This window comes from Archocentrus centrarchus, chromosome 24, assembly GCF_007364275.1.
Source record: "Archocentrus centrarchus isolate MPI-CPG fArcCen1 chromosome 24, fArcCen1, whole genome shotgun sequence".
Classification (NCBI taxonomy): domain Eukaryota; kingdom Metazoa; phylum Chordata; class Actinopteri; order Cichliformes; family Cichlidae; genus Archocentrus; species Archocentrus centrarchus.
In genome coordinates, this window is record NC_044369.1 from 27134989 (window position 1) to 27152697 (window position 17709).

At 43.2% G+C, this 17709-nt stretch overlaps 1 protein-coding gene across 2 annotated transcripts in view; it reads left to right on the top strand.

The window, feature by feature from the left end:
- The first annotated feature begins 818 nt into the window (after positions 1-818).
- Positions 819-17709, top strand: part of opn5 (opsin 5) — a 60604-nt gene continuing 43713 nt past the window's right edge. The window contains exons 1-2 of one of the 2 annotated variants that reach the window (XM_030720830.1): positions 819-1255; positions 12194-12434. The gene's annotated coding sequence lies outside the window, so the exon portion shown is untranslated. The remainder of the gene's footprint in view (positions 1256-12193; positions 12435-17709) is intronic. The other variant, XM_030720833.1, reaches the window with a different exon arrangement.

Below are 17709 nucleotides of genomic sequence, written 5' to 3' on the forward strand. Positions count from 1 at the left end.
CACACTGACACTTACATTCACGCTACGGCATCAGGATGAAATCAACACCTACACCAGGTGAAGATGCAATCTCTATCCAGAAAGGTCACAGATGCATGAGGGATTCCCATCAAGATAATTTTTTTTTACAGTGAAGCCATGAAACACACAGCATTTTGATTCACAGTGTCTATACATTTTAGTTACGCCGTGTTTCATGTTTCACCCTTTACAACTGGACCGTGAAGTGTAAACACCTGTCGCTAACACGGACAGAAAGACATTCATTGTTCAGTATTGGTGAACTGTCATTCCTGACTTAAGAACAGCAGTGACAACATTTAGCACTTTAGTGTACCTCTGCTGTGCTTAGAATCATTATTAGTTGCATGTCAGAAACACTGGCAACCAACTAAATCATGAAAATAGAAGGTTTTAATTGAGAAACTACCACATTACATTTACTAGAATGCATGTATCAGGGAAAATTCATACATTCATGTACTGATAACTCAATGCTACTAGAAATGAGGCTGACGAAGGGCTACAAGAGTAAACCATAATGGTAAAAAGTAAACACTAACAGCTCAGCAACCTTGCTTTTATGTAGGAATATAACCAGAATACAACCAGTTGAGTCAAGTCCCCTGTTGCGAAGAGACCAGTCACAGACGAGCTGGCAGGGTTATAATAGTTTTGGATTTTACATTATAGTTTAGTTTTAGTTAGTTTTTACTTTTTTTTCTCTAATTCAGTTAGTTTTAATTAGTTTTCAGAGTGGTTTTTATTAGTTTTTATTTTTGGTTTCATGCTTAGTGTTACAGGCAGAGCCTTCCCCTTTAGGATTGCAGCCTTGTGGGGGATGTATTCCAAGTGGGAGGTGCCATGTTGTAGGCTTGGAGGGACCGCCCATGTGTTAGTTGTCCTCTGCGCCGCCCTGTGTTGTATGTTGCAGGCTAGCGCAGGAGAGGGAAAGGAAAAGTGTGTTCGGGACAGATGAAAAGAAATAAAGTTTTGTTGCTGAAATCGTGGCAGTTGCTGTCTTTCTACGCCTGGCGGAAGCTGACCCGCTGTGAAGAAGCAGGCTTGTTACCCACTACGAGCCGAGTGAAGAATACGCCAGGGGTCTCCTTACCACGGTTGGGAGCCGCGATCTGGTCGGGTAACACTGGGGGCTCTTGTCCGGGATTAAGCTCCGCAAAGGACGGCGAGAGAGAGAGCGCTCCGAACGAGAGAGAAAATGGCAGCACGCGAGGATGCCGAGCGCAACACCAAGGTAATGCACCTTAGCAGGAGCGCTAACCCATTTTTGCCGGAGCACACAGAGACTGCTAAAGTTAATATGGACTCGCCCGATAAAGTGTATGCTAAACGATATAGTAGCAACCCTTTCATCACAGGCATGGAGCTAACACTAGCCGCTAATGAGGAAGCCGCTGATATGTTACAGAGTGAGGCTGCATGGCATCTCACCCCGCCACCCTCCACGCACACCAACCCCTTCTTAACACCAGAGGCGTCACAGAAGGCAGTTTGTGGTGATTTCAATTACCGTCACTATCCAAACTGTGACAGCTCTATAAACATGGCATCCACACCAGTTAAAGCTGCACCCTGTGGCACAGATCAGCATCCTACTGAGTTCGTTACACCCACTGTATGTGACCAGCCAGCCATTTCGCTCACGGCTATGAACCGTAACCGTTGCGCTCCTGTAAAAGCCCAGTTTACTGAGCCTGCTGATCCATGTATCGTGCCATGCACACCCCAGCCTGTACAACTCAGCCCTAAAATGCTGGCTCAGGATTGCTGCTCCTCCACGCCTCACGTAGCAGCAGCGCCAGCTGGGGAGCTTGGACTCTATGAACATGGCCAACATAGCGCAAAGCAAGTCAGGCCAGTGCCACGTTACTGTCACTCTAGTGCGGCGCATAATAGTGACTCTGTAGACAGTAGTGACGATGAACATTACAGAGGCAAAGAAAAAATTCCTGTACTGCAGCCAGGTCACTTTGATGGATCAGGATGTCGTGCTGAACAACGTTGGTGCGGCCAAGGTCATTTGGGCCGGTTGAGAAGACGTCCCCGTAGGACTGCAGAAGGCCAGCCAACTTGTGGCAGGCATCCCGCGTCAAGCTGGAGCAGCTCTCGGCATACAGGGCATGCAGATGGCCTGGCACGGAAGCAGGGTCAGGGCTGCTGCACTTAGAGGCTGCTAGGGGACTGAGCAGATGAGGCTCCATCCCTATCCAAGTCTTCAACCCTGGGGCTGCGCCTGTTACCTTAAGAAGGGGTGCTGTGGCTGGGGTCCTCCAGCCGGCACGAGTCTTGGAAGGGATGGAGCCTCATCTGCTCAGTCCCCTAGCAGCCTCTAAGTGCAGCAGCCCTGACCCTGCTTCCGTGCCAGGCCATCTGCATGCCCTGTATGCCGAGAGCTGCTCCAGCTTGACGCGGGATGCCTGCCACAAGTTGGCTGGCCTTCTGCAGTCCTACGGGGACGTCTTCTCAACCGGCCCAAATGACCTTGGCCGCACCAACGTTGTTCAGCACGACATCCTGATCACACCGGGGCCACCGGTGAAACATCCACCACGCAGGATGGCAGGGGACAAACAGACAGCAGCTGACCAGCAGGTACAGCAGAGTCTGGATACTGGGTTAGCTCAGCCTAGCAACAGCAGTTGGGCTGCACCAATTGTGATGGTGAAAAAGAAGGACCAGAGTCCACGGCTGTGTGTGGATTATCGGCCCCTAAATGAGCGCACCATCAAAGACGCTTACCCCCTGCCACGCATCCAGGACACCCTGGATACGCTGTCCACAGCCAAGTACTTCAGTACACTGGACCTGACATCCGGGTACTGGCAAGTAGAACTGACCCCTAGAGCCCGCAAAGCAGCTGCCTTTTGTACTCGAAAGGGGCTATTCGAGTGGAACGTGATGCCCTTTGGGCTATGCAATGCGCCGGCCACGTTCCAGAGGTTAATGGATCGAGTCCTGGTTGGGCTGCAGTGGGAAACGTGCTTGGTATACCTCGATGACATTATTGTCTTGGGGCAGGATAGCAACCAGATGTTGGAGCGGCTTGAACAGGTCTTTGCTAGGCTACGCAAAGCCAACCTAAAGCTGAAACCTTCAAAGTGCTGCCTTTTCCGAGAGCAAGTCGCCTACTTGGGGCACATCATCTCGGCCGGGGGCATTGCTACTGACCCCCAGAAGGTTCAGCAAGTGATCGAATGGCCTGCACCTCGGAATGTCACAGAGGTGCGACAGTTTGTTGGATTGGCTTCCTACTACCGCCGCTTTGTGGAGGACTTCGCCACAATAGCCAAGCCACTCCATGAACTCACTAAGAAGTATGCACGCTTCAAATGGACTGCTGAGTGCCAGGAAGCGTTTGAGGAATTAAAAAGGCGTCTTACAGTAGCACCCATTTTGGGCTACCCCCTGGACCAGGGCGAGTTTCTCCTCGATACGGATGCCAGCGACTGTGGGATCGGCGCAGTCCTCTCCCAAGTACAGGGAGGCGAGGAGAGGGTCCTGGCTTATGGGAGCAGGCGGCTGTCAGCCACCGAACAAAACTACTGCACGACCAGACGAGAGCTCCTGGCGGTTGTAGAGTTCACGTCCCATTTCAGACAGTATTTGTTGGGCAGGCCCTTCACGGTTCGCACTGATCATAGCAGCCTCCGCTGGTTAACTAGGCTGAGGGAGCCAGAGGGCCAGCTCGCCCGCTGGTTAGAGAAGCTGGCAGAGTACGACTTCAAAGTGTTGCATCGGCCTGGAAAAAGCCACCAAAATGCCGATGCACTTTCCAGGAGGCCATGCCGTACGTCGTGCCCCTGCATGGCTCCAGATCCCAAATTCAACAGTAGCCAGTTCCAGCATAAAGGTGTGCAGTGCAACCTAATGGACCCCCCTACCGTCATTAACCCCCCAGGGCACCCTCGAGTGGGGGTAGTGGAGCCTCAGGTCGGCAGTAGCGATGGTTCTGTAGGTCACCCAAGCATCCACCGGTTGAGTGAGTTGCCCCACTCAAAACCATTCAGTGGGTGGACCCCAGAGCAGCTTGCAGCTGCCCAAAGGGCTGACGCAGACATAGCCCCTGTGGTGGAATGGATGGAAAAAGGGGGGGGTCGGCCACCCTGGGCTGACGTAGCCGCTTGTGGACCCGCCACTAAAGCCTACTGGGCACAGTGGAAAAGACTGTATCTAAAAGATGGTGTGCTGGCGAGGAAGTTCCATTGCACTGAAGGCAAAGTGTTCTACCCCCAGATCTTACTGCCTCACCCTTTTCGCCGCTCAGTGATGCAGCAGATGCACGATGGCCCAGTGGGTGGTCATTTTGGGGCAGAGAGGACTCTGGCGCGTCTGAAAAACAGATACTACTGGTATAACATGAGGGATGATGTGACACTATGGTGCCGCACTTGTACAAACTGTGCCGCAAAGGCACGGCCACTGAAAACCCCACATGCAGCGATGGGCACAGTGCGCGTTGGCGCCCCCATGGAGAGAATTGCAGTTGACCTAATGGGGCCACTAAATGAGACAGAGAGGCATAACCGTTTCATACTAGTGGTGCAGGACTATTTCAGCAAGTGGGTGGAGGCCTATGCAGTCCCTAACGAACAAGCATCCACGGTGGCAGAAAAGATTGTTTCAGAGTGGGTGTGTAGGTATGGGGCCCCCCAGTCATTGCACAGCGACCAGGGCACCAACTTTGAGTCGGCTGTTTTCCAGGGGATGTGTGCACTGCTGGGGATCGAAAAGACACACACTACCCCGTTCCATCCACAGTCTGACGGCCAGGTGGAACGTTTCAATGCTACCCTCCAGGAAGCATTAGCCGCCACTGCAGAGCGCTGCCACTGGGACTGGGATATAATGATCCCGTATGCTGTCATGGCTTATCGGGCAACCAAACACAGTTCCACAGGGCTGACCCCTAACATGATGCTATTCGGACGAGAGGTAACCGAGCCCCTTGACTTGGTTGCTGGTCTGCCACCCGACGATATGCACAACAACACTCTCCCACATTATGTGGTGCAGCTCAGGGAAAGGTTGGAACTTTCTCATCAGCTGGCACGGGAGGCCCTTGGGAAATCTAGTGAGCGTGCTAAGAGACAGTATGACAAGAACATCTGCCAGGTGCAGTACCCAGTTGGTGCTGCAGTGTGGTATCTGGTTAAAGGGACCAAGAGAGTGAGACACAAAGTCCGCAAATTCCTACCTTCCTACGAGGGACCTTACTTTGTAATAGGCCGGTTGGATGATCTGGTCTACCGCATTAAAAAGGGACCAAGAACAAAGGCTAAAGTGGTTCATCATGATAGGCTTAAGCCTTATCACTCCAGGACTCTGCTGGACAATGGCTGGGTCTTCCAAGAACCCGATCTGACAGCAGTGGCTGAGGTACCTCCTCCAACGCCCGACGAGGATGACCCCGACACCGACCTCGGCCCCCTCAACCTGTGGGACACTCAGCCAACAGCCGATGGTCCTGATGCAGGAGTTTCCTCGGGAGCTGTTTCCCCACTACCTGCCCTGCAGTCTCCGCATGGATCCCTCCAGCCCGAAGTGGATGTGGCTGGTGGGCTGTGCCCAACTGCGAGACCAGACCGTCACCCCCCTCCAAGCATCACACCCCGTTGCAGGCCGCAGCGGAGACGGAGGGCACCTGACCGGTTTGGTGACTGGTTAATGGACCAAGGCTAATGTAGCCTAAAACTGAGTCAGGGTGTAGGCGGATCGCTGCCCTGCTCAGTCAAAAAAAAAAAAAAAAAAAAAAAAAAAAAAATTTGTAAACTGGTAAGCTTGACTGTTTTGTAAGGACTGTAAGGGTACAATTTCATGATTGCATTGTCCTGCTTAATTTGTTGTTTTGGTCGTGATTCACAGATACTATGTAATGCCTTAGCGGACCAAGGAAAAAAAAAAGGAGAGAATAATAACAGTAATATTGGTTTAACAATATGTTCATACCCTCAAGGGAGGGACAAGAGTTCAGGTTATGCAGCCCTAGGGCGGTTCCATGCCCAGTGTAAGTCCCATTGTCGTTAGGCTGCCCGGTTGGGTGAATGGGATTGTCTATGTTTAGTTTGTTTTGTGTGTAAAACATGATATGTTATGGACATTTAATTGCATCCCTTTCCAGAGTGGAGGATGTTTACACTCGTGTGGGAAGTTCAGTGCCTTCATCTTCAACCTGGACTATCCTCCACCAAAGAATTGCTTGTTTATGGACTGTGGGGAGGAGAGTGTTTTTCTTTTCAGGATCTCTTTTGTTTTACTTATTAATGTTATAACATGCTGGAGTGATGTTAAGGGTTTAATCATCATCCAGAGTGGGGGTAGTGTTACAGGCAGAGCCTTCCCCTTTAGGATTGCAGCCTTGTGGGGGATGTATTCCAAGTGGGAGGTGCCATGTTGTAGGCTTGGAGGGACCGCCCATGTGTTAGTTGTCCTCTGCGCCGCCCTGTGTTGTATGTTGCAGGCTAGCGCAGGAGAGGGAAAGGAAAAGTGTGTTCGGGACAGATGAAAAGAAATAAAGTTTTGTTGCTGAAATCGTGGCAGTTGCTGTCTTTCTACGCCTGGCGGAAGCTGACCCGCTGTGAAGAAGCAGGCTTGTTACCCACTACGAGCCGAGTGAAGAATACGCCAGGGGTCTCCTTACCACGGTTGGGAGCCGCGATCTGGTCGGGTAACATTAGTTTTAGTTAGTTTCGGTTAGTTTCAGTATTAGTTTTAGTATTTTCATACCTAATCAGGTGCAAGACTCAAGGCGCAAAAGTGACTATTGTGTAATGAAACCTTCACAAAAGATACCGTTTAAAGAAATATATTCAACAACCAGCTGTTCACAAGACATGCTAAATGTGTGTAATATTAAGGACACACATGAACATCAACAGGGAGAAACAAAGAAAAACATGAACTCCCAAACTCAATAAATTCTACAATAAACTCCACAATAAACTTCAGCATCAGTGCAGCAGATTAACAACAGCTACATGTGGTGTTTGACAAAAACAAACTCTTTGAAGGAGTCAAAGCTCAAATCCAGCTGCATCCTGATGTTCTCACCACCTGAAGCTGCTTCTGTTTTGGAGCTAGCTTGGTTAGATGCTCGCTGATTAAACTTGCAGGGTCTTTGTACATAACCTACGGAAGTGTCCGACCTCATGTCCACATTTATGCTTGTGTAGCTGGTGTGTGTGTTAATTACCTTGTGGTCGTGTGCAGGGGTTTTATATGCGGTGCAGGCTGGGACTTCTTTTTTGGTCCTCGCTCTTTGTGCTCAGTTTTTTGGCTGCAAACATATTTGTCCCTGTTTTTTTTCACTTTCTTCATTCCTTCACGTCCATCCTGATAGTTTCAACAGTCTCCCTCCAGGAATTTGCTGACAGTTGTGAGTCCTTATACTGATGCTTTGATTATTATTCCTGATTGTTATTCTCTCACTGATAAAGTAGCCGGAAACGCACAAGGACGCAACAGTTTGAGGTGGACTTTGATGTTGCTGGTTTTTCCTGACTGAAAAATGTTCCGCACATTTTTCATCATCCACAACAAGACTTTCGATTCTATCTGTGCTCTTGTACTCAAAGAACCTCCATACGGGACTCTGCCGCTTTCTCGGCAGACCGCAGCCATTACAGCGCGGTGAGCGCACGCGCATGCGCACTCACACAGTTGTCCTGTGGCGCTCCCAGCTTAAACTCGGAGAGCGGAAACAATGATTTCATATCAATCCACAAGGCTTAAAAAAGAAAAAAAAACAAACAAGTAAATGAAAGTCAGTTTATCGATAATTTCAGTTAGTTTTAGTTAGTTTTGTAAACTCACAATTCAGTTTTAATTAGTTATCGTTTTTTCCTTTTAATTATAGTTTTTATTTATTTCAGTTAACGACAATGTTTTTTCAATTTCAGTTTTCGTTATTTCGTTCGTTTTCGTTAACTATAATAACCCTGCGAGCTGGGCTCAATGGCGCAGACCTACTCAGATGGATTACAAAGTATTGACTGTTTGACTGTCTGCATTTACACATTAGATTGTGACTATTTGAAAACCTTCATCCATTTGACTGAGAATGATTGCAGTCATTCTGAGTCAGACTGCGACCGTTTGGAGACAGGTCGCCTCCCACCAGGCAACCTGTGCTGTTGCCTTGTGATGAAAGTGGTGCAGCTGGTCTGTACAACTACTTGTGATTGTTCACTGAAGGGAAAAAATAACATAAAATAATCAGTGCAGTCACTGGTTAACCACCAATCACTTTGTTACGAGTTGCAAGGAGGTTTCTGTCCTAGTTCTACTGTAGTGTGACTGAGCGATCATGTTTAGTTAACTATTTTAACCTTACTGGACACACACTATTCCTCTGTAGCAGTTTTATGGCTGGAAAATTAGCATCGACTGTATATCTTTATGCAGTGAACTCCTAGTATTTGTGTAACAGTAACGAGTGGAAATGCATGAGACATCACATTGAATTTCTTCAATTTTATGGACATTTATTTCAATACTATTTTGATATTTTGCATCTCAAATTGCCATCAGTGCAGAGGTTAAGTCCACACAGAGCGTGAATGAAAGCAGTGTTTAAAATGGCTCATGTCAAACCAAAACAAATGAGTTTGAGTAAAACACATCATGTGGGTTACTTGTGAAAGTGCAACCACCCATGGAGGGGAGGTGGGACCCCCTTGGGCAACACATCCTCACTTGTCCTTGAAATTAATTCCTTTTGTGATCATAATTACAGCTCTTCACAATCTGTGAAGCAGGGGGGAAGAATAATTAGATTGATAAACTATAATTATATAACTGAGTTTTGATAGCATGAATAGTGGGAGGGGTGTTTTCTCAGCATCTAACATCTTTGCAAAAGGCCTTGGATAACCTGAAGTTAGTTTGATAGACCTGAATATTCAGACTGTATTCTAGAAGAATTTAGTTTGTCTTGCTAGTACAAGGACAGAAAACAGAGGCACAAACAAACAGGAAGTACACCAAATCCCTTTCAAACTCTGGGTATTGAGGCAATTACTTGTGTGTGCCTTCCAAGAGTGTTAGGAAGCAAATAAACTCCTACAAGAATCAAGTGGAGAAACCAGTTATTAGTGGAGCAATAAATGGGATTTTCTGATGGGCTGAGACAGAAACATGGAGGAGGTGGAAGGGAGAGAAGCAAAAGGTGAGCATAGGCAAAATCAGTGTCAAAGATAATAACTGGTTTGAAATTGAAGTAAGCAGAAGATACTGCTGAAAAACTTTTACATTAAAGGAACACTTTGAAAACATATCAGATGTTAATGGGGCAAAAATCATGCTGGATATCTATACTGCTATGGACTGGGTAATGTGTTTGGAATGAAAGGATGCCACATCATTTAATGAAAATAAAAATGATCAACCTACAGAGGGCTGAATTCACAGACACCCCGAAAATCAAAGTGAAAAAAATGATGTGGCAGGCTACTCAATGTTGCTGAAATTTCAATGCAGCAACAGTTTAGTTACCCAGTAGTTTGTGTGGCCCCCATAGCCTTGTTTGCATGACTGACAATGTCCTGGGGGATCTCATCCCAGATCTGGACCAGGGCATCACTGAGCTCCACCTGGAGGTGTCATATGGCCCAAAACATAATGTTCCAGAGGTTTTCTATTGGAGTTAGGTCAGGCGAGCGGCGGGGCCAGTCATTGATATCTTTTACTTCATCCTCCAGGACCTGCCCTTATATTCTTGCCACAGTTGAGTTAAGTGTCTTTTTTATACGTGAATGATTCAGGTCAGTGTTAAGTGGCTCAACAAACATACGAGATATAACTCAAAATTAACTGAAGGACTGGACTGAAAACGAGTAGAAAAAGCAGCAGAAATATAAACTTTCAAAGATCCTCAAAAAGCCTGGAGAACTATTGCTTAAGACCGCTTTAAAAATGACATGAAAGTCCGGCTCCTTGGAAACAAAATACAAGGACATGAGGGGTGGCTCAAGACTTTCACACAGTACTTTAAATATACAGTAGAACTTTGACAGAGGTGGCAAAAGTACAGACATTCTTTACTTAGGTAGAATTACAGATACTTATGTTAAAAATAGCCCAGTAAGTACTGATTCACTTCTTTACTCAAGTAAACGTGAACAAGTACATTTTCACTGTACCATTGGTATAAATGTTGAATTCAGTGAATGTATTTATGCAGTCAACTTACTTTCCAACTCATGCCTCCTATACTAGATGTAACCTGACTCTGACCAGGAACACCACAGCTGCTCTGCACCAGTCCAACTTTACTGTAAATTCACAACAGTACAGCAAGCCAACCTGTTTATCCTGCACAAAACTGCCTTTTATTTGAATAATACAGTTAGTATACCTCAGTTTGCTTTGCAGGATGTTTCAAAAGATGAAAAAATATAACTTCACATTATGATCCAATATTTGATTTTAAAAATGAGGACATTACATGTGAGCTTTAAATTTACCTTTAAATATAACCTCTCTTCTTCCTCTCCTGTTCTGTCTTTCTAACATTTTCCAACATTTCCTCCTATTCTATTCTATTCTATTCTATTCTATTCTATTCTATTCTATTAAATAAAAACTCCCCTCCCCTAAAGTAACAAATATTTTTGGAAAATGCAAGGAGCAGAAAGTACGAATATTTGTGTAACAATGTAGGTAGAAAAAGTAAAAAGTTGTCATAAAAATAAATACTTGAGTAAAGGATACCTGAAAATTCAACTTAAATACAGCAACAAAGTATTTGTACTTTATTGCTTCCCTTCTCTGAACCTTGGTAAATTGTCCAAGATGGTTAGAAAATTGACCTGCTGACTGTCTCAATGAGATGTACGTCACTTTTGTGGCATGAATAGTTTAATAATTAACACTGACTTTGTCACTTTTCATATCTAAAGGAAATGGCAACATTAGCAAATTAACTCATTAATTAATGAGTTATTTAAATCAATGTTTAAATGGAAAAAGTGCCTGTGAGATAAAGTATTGTGTGGGGCATTGTTCATACAGTAAGAGGGTGATTGTGAAAATATATTTCAGGGTCCTTTAACCTGGGCAGCACGGTGGGCCGGTAGATAGCACTGTCCACCCTCTGGCCGGGCCTTTTCTGTGTGGAGGTTTTGTTCTCCCTGTGTTTGTGTGGGCTCTCTGTGTACCCCGGCTTCCTCCCCACAGTGCAAAGACATGCAGTTAGTGGGGTTAGGTTAGCTGGTGATTTTAAATTGTCCATAGGTGTGAATGGTTGGTTGGAGTCAGAGTCTGTCTCTGTGTCTCTTTTCATTCACTGACTCTGTGCCAGAGGGCTGCTGCTCCTGCACATTTGTAGTCAAACAGACACACAGGAACAGACAGGAAACAGTGCAACTGCTCTCCAAAATAAAATTTTTATTTCCACTTCAAAAATGACCTCATGCAATGTTTTTTTCTGTTTCTCTTATTTTTCATATCAAAGAACAGCAGCAAAACTAGCATATGTGGAGTTATGTCATAAGCAAAGAAAGTGCACATTTGACAAACATTTTTAGAAAAGCTGCCTTACTCATCAAATAGCCATTACTGGTGGTCTGTTTCTTGGTTCAAGCAGGTCTCCTCTTCCAAGTGATCTCCCTCAATAGCAGAGTCATTACAGCAGTTCAACAATGAACACTACTTCCTCCCAACAGCTGATGTTGAGATGTGTCTGAGTAATGTCAGACACATCTGCCACTCTCATTCAAATCAGCATATTAACTGAAGTGAGTTTCATATCAGAAAGTCTCCTTTTTAAAGGTGTAGCTGAGCCACAGAGTAAAAAAACAAAACAAAACAAAAAAACTACAAGCACTCAGAGAGCGCAAACCTCCGCCAAGGCCATAGGGTCACTGAAGCTGTAATACATGTATCTAAATACTGTGCAATAATCTTTCATCTTTCCCAGACAACAATAACCCCCTATCCCACAATAGTGAAGAATGCTTAAAAAAATTCCTGGATCCAGATCGTGATCCGGATCACCGCCAAAATGTAATCACTTCTTCCTCTTGTCATTTCCAACCACTCCACAAAATTTCATCGAAATCCGTTCATAACTTTTGGAGTAATCCTGCTGACAAACAAACAAACAGACAAACAAACCAACGCGACCGAAAACATAACCTCCTTGGCGGAGGTAATAACCCGATATTTTATTTTGAAGGTCCTGGGCGGAAGTTGAGACGGTTGGCGTGACAGCGCTTGCTAAAGGCGGGCTGCTTCACTGACTGGGGAGGCTCCTGCTCGGCAGAGGACCTGAGAGCGCCTCCGCGATGGAGAGAAGTTGATTCACGGGAGTCTGTGTTTCACCCCCAGCAGCTCAGCAGTCTCTTTTCTAACACTGAGCCGGGCTGACCACGGGAAATACACCGACCCCGGAATGGCTGATGAGCGATGATCAAACGGTGAGTGAGGAAGCAGACTTCACTTTAACACTGCGAGCTTCATGGAAAGAATGCTCTTACTTACTTTTAATCACAGGAAGCTCTCAGGATAAAGTAAATCAAATAAAGTTAATAACAAACAGCAGCCCACAGGAAGGTTAACATCTCCATTAATTTTAGAATGAAAAAAAAATGTTTTTGACCTCATGGAGCTCCTTCAATTTAAAAACTGTCAGTTTCCTCGTAATTTTGAAAATATCTTCCTCTAATTAATTCATTTCTCTTTCTCATTTAATTGTTTTTATTTTAGTCCTACACAAATAAATAAGCAGGAACATGCTTCTGCACTCAGCTGGGTCAGCATTAGTTGTTTTTTTTTTTTTCTTGCCTCGGGTTTTTACCTTTAAAACAAGAGAAACATTATTAGAACCTTCTTAAGTATTTTTTTTCGTTGACTTCACTTGCTCACAGACTCCATTTCCCCGTTTAAAAGGTTGTAAAAGCAGCTTTTTACTGTTTTTATCACCTTCATACTTCTCCTGATATTTTATTATTAAAGAAAACAGCAAAAACCTTCATTCTGAATGTAGACACCCCATCTTCATCCGCTCTGTGACTGAGCTCCGCCATCCTACCAAATCCCAGATGAGAATATTACCGGAGTTGTGTGACCATCTGTTTATGTTTAACGAGGAGGCAGACCTCTCTGGGGTCTGCAGGAGCTGACCAACATCACCGAGGCAAACAACACCAAAAAACATGACTGTATTCATTTTGCCGTGCCTGCAATGATCAAGCCAAGTGACGATGAAACGCTGTTTAGAGCGGGTTACGGGATGTCAGATCCGTGGCAGCAAACTGTTCAGGAGACAAGTAATGTTTTTTGGTTTTGGATATCCCCGGGGGTTAAGGTGGATTTGGCAGATGGGGGAACCCAAAGTTCAGGTAAAGGGGTGCAGTATGGAGGAAAGAATCACTTAGAAGTACCACATGCAAAAATGTATATTTTGAGTTCCAGTAGATTTTTCAGCTGGTTTGTGCCAGTTCTTACCTTTGAAAGTAATCTCTGGTCTTCCTCTGCTGTCCTCTCTTTCTTACATCTTTCTTCATTTCTGAGTTTCACACTTGAACGTTTTTTTGTCTCCCTGATTTATAAAACAAATTTCATACAGCAGAATTTAGCTGCTAAGACTTTATGTGTGCCAGAATGCACAGGACTCCAGATGCAAGTTTCATTCAGATTTTTCTCCAGTTGTGACCTGCTGATACTAATTTTTTGCCAATTTTCTTTCTAAGAATTATAACTGACAGTTTATATGAGCAGAAATCAACTTTTCTTCAATGAAAAATATTATTTTCATTCAAAAATATTTAACAATATTTAGCTCTGTACATGTAAGCAAACTAAAAAATACACATTTTTGAGCCCAAAACTTTGCTTTTGTGGTTCAGACAATGATTTTTACAAATTTGTCATTTTCCCATTTAATGCCAGTTACTGGTGGGAACCTTTCTTTAAACTGTTTTCTCTTCAAAAATTGCCTCCAAACATGTTCAATTTAAAGAAAACATAACAATAAAGCCTAACCCTTCACGCAAATCAAGAAAAGCTGTTTACTTTTAATTTTAAAAATTAGTTTCAGAAGTTTCAAAAATAAATCTTTGTCTCTTTTGAATTTATGTTTGCTGTTTTGCATCCAAAAATAGTTAAAAAAAAAATGTAGAAAAATAGTGAAATTTAGCTTTTTCGGGGCAAAAGAAATCCTTAAAAAAATCAACAAAAGCAAAGTTTGACAGGAATACTGTAAATTTTTGTATAGTTTTACAATAAGAAAGAGAAAATAACACTTGATTGTGAAAGACAAACATCATGTTACGTTGTGTAACCGGCTGTTCACCAGGCAGGACTGAGAACGCTGGAAATAGATGAGTGCGAGTCTGTAGAGAACAGCTGGTTTTTACTGATATTTGTTGAGCTGTTTGAAAAAGTTGCGTTTGTGAACTTATGTATCAAAGATTACTTCATTTATGCTCACTCCCCTTTTGTGGCACCAGCTGGATGCTGAAGCACTGTGAAGATAGTGCTACAAACATCTGCACCATGAAAGCATCACAGGGATGAGATTTGTCATTACTGAGCAAGTGTCTCCATGCCTCAGCTGGAGCACATGAAAAACTAACCATTATGAATTAAATCTGCCTGTCAGATATTGAATTAAAATTAGCCCCTAGATATTCACATTGAATCACTTTATGTGATTTACAGTTGTAAATCACAAAAATGTAAATACCACCAGTTCACACCTAGATTATGTGTAATATTATATCCAGCAGCTACATTTACTTAAATTTTAACCTGTTTTTCATTCAATGATTTCAAAATCAGTGCATTTATTAGTTTTTTCACTGTATTAGTTATTATCACTGCAACTTGCTCACAGTCATATGCCAGTCGGGTTCTAATTGTAATTAAGGTCGAAGTCCACCATCAAAACAGACTCTGTCCTTAATGTCTTTGATTTGCAGGATTATAATGTTGGTGCTTATTTAAACTGTGATAACAGAAGGTCTGTCTATCTATCTTAGTTACACTGCAAGACTTATTGAACTGCTTTGTGATATAAAAGTGCACAAGAACTAACAGCAAGGACATGCTAATCAGTCAGTTTTTCATTTTTAAACATTTAGACAGCATTAAATGGTGCTTGGAACCAGACACAATGAGGAATGTTGCCGCACCAAAATGAAGAAGAATGAAACTTTGTTTCAGAAAGTACTTGGAGAGAGGAGCATGCCACCGAACACGTGCGGCACTATTTTTCTCTCATAAAAAGCCTGTTTGTGCGCTCAGCAGTGGATTCTATTTTAGGCGAAGATTTTGTATGTAAACAGATTTCAGTTAAATGTAATTGGCCGGGCAGTGTGAAGTTGCACAAAACTCTAATATTTGCTTGCAGTAAATGTAGCTCAGAACTGTGCTTAGGTACAGAAGTTCTTTAGGACAAATATGATAGTTACTATTACCTGTGTGCCTATGTATTGAAAATAGCCGTGTATTGAAAATTGAAAGGTTATTGGTGGTCTCCTGCAAACAGTTTGATCTTATCCATGTAAAGTGTGCTGGTCTAAAGATGGAGTTTGAGTTTGCAGCCTAAAATGTCACTTTGTGTGAGGCATAAGTTTGGATTCTCTTCACTGAATAATTAGTTTAAATTGTTTTCTGTGAACGGGACTCCTTCAGAGAATTGTTGCATGTTACTACTGAACTACTGTGCTACTGAAGTTACTGTCACCCATGAAAATTATGAAGCCATATAAGATCAATGGCTGCATTGACAAAGCCACCCTTGTACAAAGAATTTTTCCTAGGGCTGACATTCGAGGAAAATTCTTGGAATTTAGCATTTTCTAAGAATTTGTCCTTAAAGCTGGGACAATTTCTCATGGCAACAGAAGTTATTTGCAAAAACATCTTAGCCCTTAGGAAAAACAGTTTGTGGAAATGATAAGTTTGCAGGAGGGCTTGGGATCTTGTTAAGCAGATGAGAAATAATTAACAAAAAACATGAGTGTAATGCGGGAATGTTGCTCAGGCTTTTCTTTCCCCTCCGTGTGAAGACGCAGTGTATATGTGCATGATCGGGTTAATTCATAATACACCTAATATGAAGCAGCATTCTGTTCTGGCTTCCTTTCACCAACTGAAAACATTTGGTGCATCACGAACAAAGAAGATCCAGGACTGTTGAGCAGCCAGGACCTTCAGTCAGGCAGGAATTGGACAGCATTCCTCTCCCAAACGTCTGACAACTGTGTCCTCAGATCCCAGACGTTTACAGGCTGCTGTTAAAAGATTAGCAGTGCTACACAGTGCTAACATGGCCCTGTCCCAACTTTCTCGAAACATGTTGTTATCATCTAATTTAAAATGAGCATATATAGTTTTTTTTAAATGGTACATTTTCTCAATTTGATATGTTTTCTTTGTTCTATTGTGAATAAAATATGGGTGTATGAGATTTGCAAATCTTTGCATTCTGTTTTTTTAAATTCATATTTTACACAATGACTCAACTGGTAGAAGCTAAAAACATTAAGTAGCTAAAGCTGTAGTTTGCGTCTTAAAAACATCCTAAAAATACATCATGCGCGGATGTTTTGGCTTGGCGGGGGGTCATTTTAGGTCAGGAATAATTTAATAAGAATAATTCAGCTTTGCTGCAGAGAGAGGGGTTTATACTCTGAGCCTGATTAGGAAATACTTGAGATTTTAGTCAGAAGACAGAAAAACTGTGGAACCATTAGTGGAGTGGCTGAATAGATCCTGCAGAAGTCTTATGGAGCAACAGGAGTCTTAATGACTAAAACCTGCGCTGCATGAAGCTTTTGTCACTGGCCAGTTCCTGTTTTTCACAACAGAGCTCGCTCAGGGTGTCAAATGTCCATTCTCTATAACAAATTATAAGGAAATCTAATGATGGTTTGTGTTTCTGAAAGAAAAATATCAGCTGATACGCTGGAATATCAGATTTTTAAATCACAGCTGCGGCTCTAAAAGCAACACTATTTTTCTGTTCTGGAAGTTTTCTCAGATCTGATAAAATAACAGTTAAATTTAGATTTTTTTTTTTTAAGGTCACAACTACTACACCTCACTAATAGTAGCTGGTATGCTCCTTTTCAGTAGTCTGCTCTCTGCAGTTTAATCGATTTATTACATTCCTGTGCTTTGGTTGTTTTTGATTTGCTGATGTCTTGTAATCTAACACTGTTTGCAAAGCTATTAATGCAGCTGTAGTTGGACAATACCAGGCTTGGCGCTTGACACCAGTGCCTTCACGTCTTGTTACTTTAGATTTAAGACATTTGTTGGGAGTTATTGCGTGTCTTCATACATCAAATAATGATTTGAAAAAATAGAGGGAACAATAACAATTTATTATTCACTCAGGGGTTTAAAGTGAGGTACAATGATGCGCAATGTGTTTTTGGTGCTGAAGTTGTGGTTGTGGTACTTCAGCCCCCCCCCCACCCCCCCCCCCCTTTTTTTTTTTTAAGTGTCAGGTAATTTCAAATGCACCGTTTCTGGCAGCTTAACAAATATCAACAAACTGCATTTTCAACTGTGAGAAAAAACGTCTTCACTCAGAGATGAAGAAAGATGTAAGAAAGACATGACAGGAGAGGAAGAGGAGATATTAATTTTAAAGGACTGTTCAGTGACATTTGATCAACTGGAATTTACATGTAATGACCTCATTGATTTTAGAGGTTTTTTTTGTTTTTTTTTTAAATA